Here is a 9,196-nt window from a genome sequence, read left to right on the forward strand (position 1 = left end):
TACTGATATACACCTGAACATCAACAGGAGAGGACTCTTTAAGTAGAGACCACTACATACTGAAATACACCTGAACATCAGCAGGAGAGGACTCTTTAAAGCAGAGACACTACATACTGATATACACCTGAACCATCAGCAGGGAGAGGACTCTTTAAAGTAGAGGACACCTACAGACTGATATACACCCTGAACATCAGCAGGGAGAGGACTCTTTAAGTGAGGACACTACATAGATATACACCTGAACATCAGCAGGAGAGGACTCTTTAAAGTAGAGACACTACATACTGATATACACCTGAACATCAGCAGGAGAGGACTCTTTAAAGTAGAGACACTACATACTGATACACACCTGAACATCAGCAGGAGAGGACTCTTTAAAGTAGAGACACTACATACTGATATACACCTGAACATCAGCAGGAGAGGACTCTTTAAAGTAGAGACACTACATACTGATATACACCTGAACATCAGCAGGAGAGGACTCTTTAAGTAGAGACACTACATACTGATATACACCTGAACATCAGCAGGAGAGGACTCTTTAAAGTAGAGACACTACATACTGATATACACCTGACACACGAATCGAACAGGAGGGGACTCTTTAAAGTAGAGACACTACATACTGAAATTACACCTGAACATCGCGCAGGAGAGGAATCTTTAAAGTAGAGACCACTCCATTACTGATATTACCACCCTGAAACATTCAGCAGTGAGGAGGACTCTTTAACAGTAGATGAGACACACTACATTACTGAAATACACCTGAACCATCAGCAGTGAGAGGACCTCTTTAAAGTAGAGACACTACATACTGAAATACACCTGAACATCAGCAGGAGAGGACTCTTTAAAGTAGAGACACTACATACTGATATACACCTGAACATCAGCAGGAGAGGACTCTTTAAAGTAGAGACACTACATACTGATATACACCTGAACATCAGCAGGAGAAGACTCTTTAAAGTAGAGACACTATACTGATATACACCTGAACATCAACAGGAGAGGACTCTTTAAAGTAGAGACACTACATACTGATATACACCTGAACATCAGCAGGAGAGGACTCTTTAAAGTAGAGACACTACATACTGAAATACACCTGAACATCAGCAGGAGAGGACTCTTTAAAGTAGAGACACTACATACTGATATACACCTGAACATCAGCAGGAGAGGACTCTTTAAAGCAGAGACACTACATGCTGATACACACCTGAACATCAGCAGGAGAGGACTCTTTAAATCAGAGACACTATACTGATATACACCTGAACATCAACAGGAGAGGACTCTTTAAAGTAGAGACACTACATACTGATATACACCTGAACATCAGCAGGAGAGGACTCTTTAAAGTAGAGACACTACATACTGAAATACACCTGAACATCAGCAGGAGAGGACTCTTTAAAGTAGAGACACTACATACTGAAATACACCTGAACATCAGCAGGAGAGGACTCTTTAAAGTAGAGACACTACATACTGATATACACCTGAACATCAGCAGGAGAGGACTCTTTAAAGTAGAGACACTACATACTGATATACACCTGAACATCAGCAGGAGAAGACTCTTTAAAGTAGAGACACTATACTGATATACACCTGAACATCAACAGGAGAGGACTCTTTAAAGTAGAGACACTACATACTGATATACACCTGAACATCAGCAGGAGAGGACTCTTTAAAGTAGAGACACTACATACTGAAATACACCTGAACATCAGCAGGAGAGGACTCTTTAAAGTAGAGACACTACATACTGATATACACCTGAACATCAGCAGGAGAGGACTCTTTAAAGCAGAGACACTACATGCTGATACACACCTGAACATCAGCAGGAGAGGACTCTTTAAAGCAGAGACACTATACTGATATACACCTGAACATCAACAGGAGAGGACTCTTTAAAGTAGAGACACTACATACTGATATACACCTGAACATCAGCAGGAGAGGACTCTTTAAAGTAGAGACACTACATACTGATATACACCTGAACATCAGCAGGAGAGGACTCTTTAAAGCAGAGACACTACATGCTGATATACACCTGAACATCAGCAGGAGAGGACTCTTTAAAGCAGAGACACTATACTGATATACACCTGAACATCAGCAGGAGAGGACTCTTTAAAGTAGAGACATTACATATACACCTGAACATCAGCAGGAGAGGACTCTTTAAAGTAGAGACACTACATACTGATATACACCTGAACATCAGCAGGAGAAGACTCTTTAAAGTAGAGACACTACATACTGATATACACCTGAACATCAGCAGGAGAGGACTCTTTAAAGTAGAGACATTACATACTGATATACACCTGAACATCAGCAGGAGAGGACTCTTTAAAGTAGAGACACTACATACTGATATACACCTGAACATCAACAGGAGAGGACTCTTTAAAGTAGAGACACTACATACTGATATACACCTGAACATCAGCAGGAGAGGACTCTTTAAAGTAGAGACACTACATACTGATATACACCTGAACATCAGCAGGAGAGGACTCTTTAAAGTAGAGGACACTACATACTGATATACACCTGAACATCAGCAGGAGAGGACTCTTTAAAGTAGAGACACTACATACTGAAATACACCTGAACATCAGCAGGAGAGGACTCTTTAAAGTAGAGACACTACATACTGATATGATGCTGAAAAAGAGCAGAATAGAGCTGCTTCAAAGAATCACAGATACATATTCTTCCGAGATATAATAGGCAAGGCAACTTTATTTATATAGCCCCTTTCAACACAAGGCAATTCAAAGTGCTTTAAGAAAAATATTATAAAATGATATCTAGAAACATTCATTTAAAAGCAGTGATAATAAAAGTTACAGTGCAGTCTAAGATGTGAATAGTTCAATTAAAAGCAGAGGCAAAAAGAAAAGTCTTCAGCCTGGATTTAAAAGTAGTCAGAGTTGCAGCGGACCTGCAGGTTTCTGGGAGTTTGTTCCAGATATTTGGAGCATAATAACTGAACGCTGCTTTACCATGTTTAGTTCTGACTCTGGGGACAGAAAGCTGACCAGTCCCTGAAGGACCTGAGAGATCTGGATGGTTCATAATTTAGCAGGAGGTCAGAAATGTATTTTGGGCCTAAACCATTCAGTGCTTTATAAACCAGCAGCAGTATTTTGAAATCTATTCTTTGACACACAGGGAAGCCAGTGTAAAGACTTCAGAACAGGAGTGATCACTTTCTTAGTGTTAGTGAGGACTCGAGCAGCGGCGTTCTGAATCAGCTGCAGCTTTCTAATAGATTTTTTAGTGAGACCTGTGAAGACACCATTGCAGTAGTCCAGTCTACTGAAGATAAAAGCATGGACAAGTTTTTCCAAATCCTGCTGTGACATTAGTCTTTTAATCCTAGATGTTCTTTAGGTGATAGTAGGCTGATTTAGTAACTGTTTTAATGTGACTGTTGAAACTCAGGTCAGAGTCCATGACTACACCTAGATTTCTCAGCGCTAACTTTTAAACGTTCTGCCTTGGCTCCAAAAACCATTACCTCAGTTTATCTTTGTTTAATTGGAGAAAGTTCTGACACATCCAGTCATTGATTTGTTCAATGCACTTACTCAGTGTTAGAATTGGAGCATAGTCTCCTGGTGAAATGGTATGTGAATGTGTGTGTCATCTGCATAGCTATGGTAACTTATTTTGTTGTTTTTCATTATCTGAGCCAGTGGTAGCATGTAGACGTTAAAGAGAAGAGGCCCCAGATGGAGCCTTGAGGTACCCCACATGTCATATTTGTCAACTCAGATGTGTATTTACCTATAGAAACAAAGTGGTTTCTGTCCTTTAAGTAGGATTCAAACCAATTCAGAACTGTTTCCGAAAGTCCCACCCAGTTTTCCAGTCGGTCTAGTAATATGCTGTGGTCAACAGTGTCAAACGCAGCACTGAGATCTAATAATACTAACACTGAAGTTCTGCCACTGTCTGTGTTTAAGTGGATGTCATTAAAGACCTTTACAAGAGCAGTCTCAGTGCTGTGGTTTGGACGAAAGCCTGACTGGAACACATCAAAACAGTTATTTAAATGCAAGAAATTACTCAACTGTTGAAAAACTACTTTTTCAATGATTTTACCTAGAAATGGGAGGTTTGATATGGGCCTGTAATTGTTCATTACTGAAGCATCTAGATATTCTCTAAGAGCGGTTGAATGACAGCAGTTTTCAGGGCCTGTGGAAAAACACCTGAGTAAAGAAACTTGTTTACTATATGAAGTAGATCTGAGGCCATGCAAAGAAAAACATTTTTGAAAAATCCTATTGGAATAATATCAAGGCAGCAGGAGGAGGATTTTTAGGTTTTTATCATTAATCAGATGGAATTTTATTTACATTACATTACATTACACTGCATTTAGCTGACGCTTTTATCCAAAGCGACTTACAATAAGTGCGTTCGACCAGGAAGACACAAACTTGAAGAAAAAAGAATCATATAAGTACATCAGGTTTCATAGAGCAAAAACATTTCAACTGGCTTTAGATAAGCCAGTTCTTTATAAGTATATAAGTGCTTTGTTTAGAAATTCTTTGTTAGTAATTGTCATGGTGTCTGTATTGATTTTAAGTGGACACAGAGACAACACATTTGCTGTACCTGATGCAAGGCACGTGCGTTGTTTTTGTTTTTGGTAATGATGTCAGAGAAGAACGATTGTCGTGCAATTTTCAATTCCAAATTATAAAGGCCAAGTCTCTCTTTATAGATTTCAAAGTGCACCTGGAGATTTGTTTTTCGCCACCTGCGTTCAGCTTTTCGACACTCTTTTTTCTGTTCTCACGGTCATGGCCTTTCTCCATGGAGATATTTTCTTGCCAGACACTTCCTTTACCTTAGTTGGAGCAATGGCATCTATAACATTTTTAATTTTTGAATTAAAATGATCTACTAGCTCATTTACTGAGATGTTAGCAGGGGCAAGTGTGGAAGAAAAACTCTGAGTAAACATTTCCCTAGTGTTTTCAGTTAAATATCGCTTTGTGGTTACCTCTTTTTGAACATTTTTGTGAACAGAAATAGAGCTCTCAAAGAAAACACAGGAATGGTCAGAGAGTGCAACATCAGTCACCACAACCTCAGAGATATTCAGACCCTTTGAGATAATTAAGTCCAGAGTGTGCCCCTTATTGTGCGTGGGCTCCGTCACATGCTGAGTCAGTCCATAGCTATCAAGAACACAAAACAGTTCTTTTGCCCCTCTGTCCTGGGGGTTGTCAACATGGATGTTAAAATCACCAACGATGACTAGACGGTCAAAGTCAATACACACTATAGACAGCAGTTCAGTAAAGTCATCAAAAAAACTTGCACAGTATTTGGGTGGTCTATAGATATTTAGGAACAGAGCTCGAGAGGAGCATTTCAGCTGAAGGGCCACATATTCAAAAGAAGCAAAGTTTCCATAAGATGTCTTCCTGCATTGAAGGGAATCATTGAACAGAATAGCATCTCCACCTCCTCTCTTATGCATTCTTTCCTCACTCATAAAACTAAAGTTGGGAGGGGTTGATTCGATAAGAACAGCTGCACTGTTATTTTGTTCAATCCAAGTTTCTGTTAAAAACATAAAATCGAGATTGTGCTCAGTGATAAAATCATTGATTAAAAAAGTTTTGCCAAAGACCTGAAATTTAATAAAGCTAGTTTAAGTTTGTTAAATCATCAGTCAGATTTTTTGTGACAAGCTGTGGCTGACATGGAGTCACTGCTACATTTTATAAACTCACACAAAAGTTTGAGCGCTTCCTGTTTCTAAGCTGATTCACCGCTCTCAATCTATTACCTATCAACACAGATATTGGCAAAGCTACAGGCAGGCAGGGCCCCGGCATGTCCTGGAAAGAGTTGAGAGTGCCATACGCCCTTGATCCTGGACATATCAGTTAGAGTTTGCTGCGTTTTGTACACACACATTCTTATCAGGCTTCGGAGACCGCAGATGCTGTCTTGAAGGGGGGGAGGTGGTTGAATTAGGCATAGGGATGAAGACGGGGGAGATGGTGCGCGTCTCTGCTTCGGTGATTGTGGTGGGCGTCGTTGAGGGGCGGGGGTAAAGGACATGCTGCCAACCCTGCGTATCGCCTTCATGCGGTCATTGAACTCCAGGAGCCTGGGCGAGGGTGAAAGGGTGAACGGAGAGTAGAGAGAGCTGGGGGGTGAAGGAAGAGTATCCTCAGAGGTGATAGGGGGGGAAGGGCGGTGGAGACTCCTCCATTTGTCTCCCATAATGAAAACATTCCTCAGGCGGGTGTATTGATACTTCTTCAAGGTTTTCTGAGCGATGTGTTGTGTCTTTCTCTTGTTGTGATTCCTCTTGCCGCTTGTCCTTGGCAGAGGGAACAGATTGATGATGCAGGCAGTTGAATATTTTAGAGAAACAATTTCACTACTGACTTGTTCAGGCAAACTCCATTTGCCTTAAAAAGATGTCTGCGGTCCCAGAAAAAGTTAAAGTTGTCAATAAAATTGACAGAATGGTCAGTACAGGCAGTTGAAAGCCAGGTGTTCAGTGCAAACAATCTGCTGAATCTCTCCACTCCTCTTCTGACTGGCAGTAGAGGGCCACTGATGAACACCTCCGCATTTAGAGAGCTGGCAGTTTCCAACAGACATTTAAAGTCTTTTTTCAGCACTTCTGACTGTTGTTTCACAACATCATTTGTTCCAATGTGCAGTACCACATTTCATAGTCGGATGTTCAGCCCCAATATGCAGGATCTTCTCAGCCAAGTCAGAGACCACATCCTTGGAAAAAAAGAGTACTTTGGTGTTGTTCTTATTACACAGACCTTTTACATCTCTTACAGCAGAGTCACCCACAATCAGAGTTTCAGGCCCAGTCGTCAGCTTTCCCTCTAGCCTTTTACTTTTGAAGTAGCTATTGGTCCTTACCCTGCTGTGTGAACAGTGTACTTGCGTACCATGCTGCGAATGGATCTGGCCCTTCCTACATCCAGGATATGGTTAAACTGTACACCCCAGCACGTGCACTCCGCTCTGCATCAGCCAAACGGCTCGATGCACCCGCACTGCGAGGGGGACCCAAGTTCCCATCAGCAAAAACACGTGGGTTTGCTATCCTGGCTCCAAAATGGTGGAATGAGCTCCCCATTGACATCAGGACAGCAGATAGCTTACACACCTTCCGGCGCAGACTGAAAACTCATCTCTTTCGACTCCACTTCGAGCGATAGAACTATTAACAAAGCACTTATATACTAATAAAGGACTGGCTTATCTAAAGCCAGTTGAGTAGCACTTGAAATGTTTTTGCTCTATGAAACCTGATGTACTTTATGATTCTGTTTTCTTCAAGTTTGTATTTTGTTGGTCGAACGCACTTATTGTAAGTCGCTTTGGATAAAAGCGTCAGCTAAATGCAATGTCATGTAAAAGAGGACAGGTTATCCAGGTCATCAGAAAGAGATCTCCGGCTCTCGGTCAGCGGAGCGTATCTGTTCTGGATTGGCACACTTGGTGGTTTAGGAGGATTGTTTGTAGTTCTCCCTTTAGCAGCTGTCCACGGCTGTTTCCTAGTATGAATAGGGGTTGAAGAGGCGCTCTTCCTGGGTGATAACAATGCAGGCCAGCCGGTCGCATCACAGATTTCAGAGCGCTGGGCTCTGCCTGTTATTCGTCCTCCCAAATCCCATGGAAATGATTTACTCTTAGGCTTTGGACCCAGAGAGTTCCAGGGAGGACTACCACTTGTAGATGTATTTCCCGGTACACAGCCCCCCTGTTCATTGGAATCCTTGTAGCTGCGAACTAGCTGTGAGTTAGCATGCCTTTGTCCATTATTTTTGCAACACTGGTAAAGTGGTGTCATTCCAACCTAGTCCATTCACTTCCACGTTAACTTCCAACCGTTGCATTTTCATTTCCGACACGGCCATCTTCTGTAGAAGTTTGTGGAAGTCATCTGTAGAGAACGGAGGCATTTTGCTGCTAACTAGCTTAAGCTAAATAGCATGCTGTACCAGGCTTTAGCTGTTGCTAGGCCACGCTCCTGTAAGACTGAGGTTGTCGTAAAAATATTGAAATATGGCTGAAACCCTCCATCTATTTATGAAGAATAACTGTCCCAGTGATAAGTTAATGTCCAGGAGCCGCTGCTCGAAGTTTTCAGAAAACAAAAATAGGAAAATCAGCATAAAAAAGTAATCAGAGGCAAGAGCAAGCAGAAAAGCGTCTGCAGTGTAAGAAAGCAGGAAGACAATAATATATAATAAGGACTATTTATTTATTTGAGTTAAAATCATATGCCGATATTATTATTCCATATACTGTATGTTATGTGTTAAATAGCTTTGAAGCTGTCCTTCAATGTGCTATCTGTAAACAGGGGAGGAAGATCAGGATTTACAGGACTTTTTTTGACGGAGGAAAATGCCTCTTCTGCTCCACAAGAGGTCAGGGCAGCAATATCTGTATTCTCTTATAAGCAATGTAAGTGCATTGTGTTGTTCAATCATGCACTTTGTTATATTCTTAAACTACCAACAAGTGCTTAGATCGTGCTCCCTTAAAACAAATATTGGAAGAACCATGAAAATATATTATTTTAAAGAACATGAACTGCATGCTTTTCTTTAAGAATCCACAAACCAGATTTTAAACGTTTATTTGGATGTATATTTTAATAATCACTTATTAAAAGACTTGTAGCCATTTTCTAGTAAATACAATGAAATTATGATTGTTTTCCTCACTAATAAATCGTGTTTTGTAAAGCTATATAATAACTTATTTTATTAGACAGTTTTAGCGCTGCACTTTGAAGCTGAAGAAGTCGTTGATCCAGATTTCCGAGCGTCTGTTCATGCAGAGATCTTTTGTTGAGTGATTCCTGCAGAGTGAGGCTGTCGCTCTGCATGTGGACTTCATTCCTCCTGACTGTGAAGCATGAGTTGTTTTAAGAAGTTTACAGATCATCTGCAGGTTTTAAAAAGTCTAGTTTTAAAACAGAATGAAGACAGGAACTCTGGCAGTGAGGATCAGCAGAGGGTGAGTTTATTCAATTAAATATTCCTCTTTTATAAAAATGACTTGTATTAATATGAATTACAAGATAGGAGTAGGCTATTATATTCAATTTAGATGATGTGCGAGTAACAGG

Source organism: Gymnodraco acuticeps, unplaced genomic scaffold, assembly GCF_902827175.1.
Source record: "Gymnodraco acuticeps unplaced genomic scaffold, fGymAcu1.1, whole genome shotgun sequence".
Taxonomy (NCBI): Eukaryota; Metazoa; Chordata; class Actinopteri; order Perciformes; family Bathydraconidae; genus Gymnodraco; species Gymnodraco acuticeps.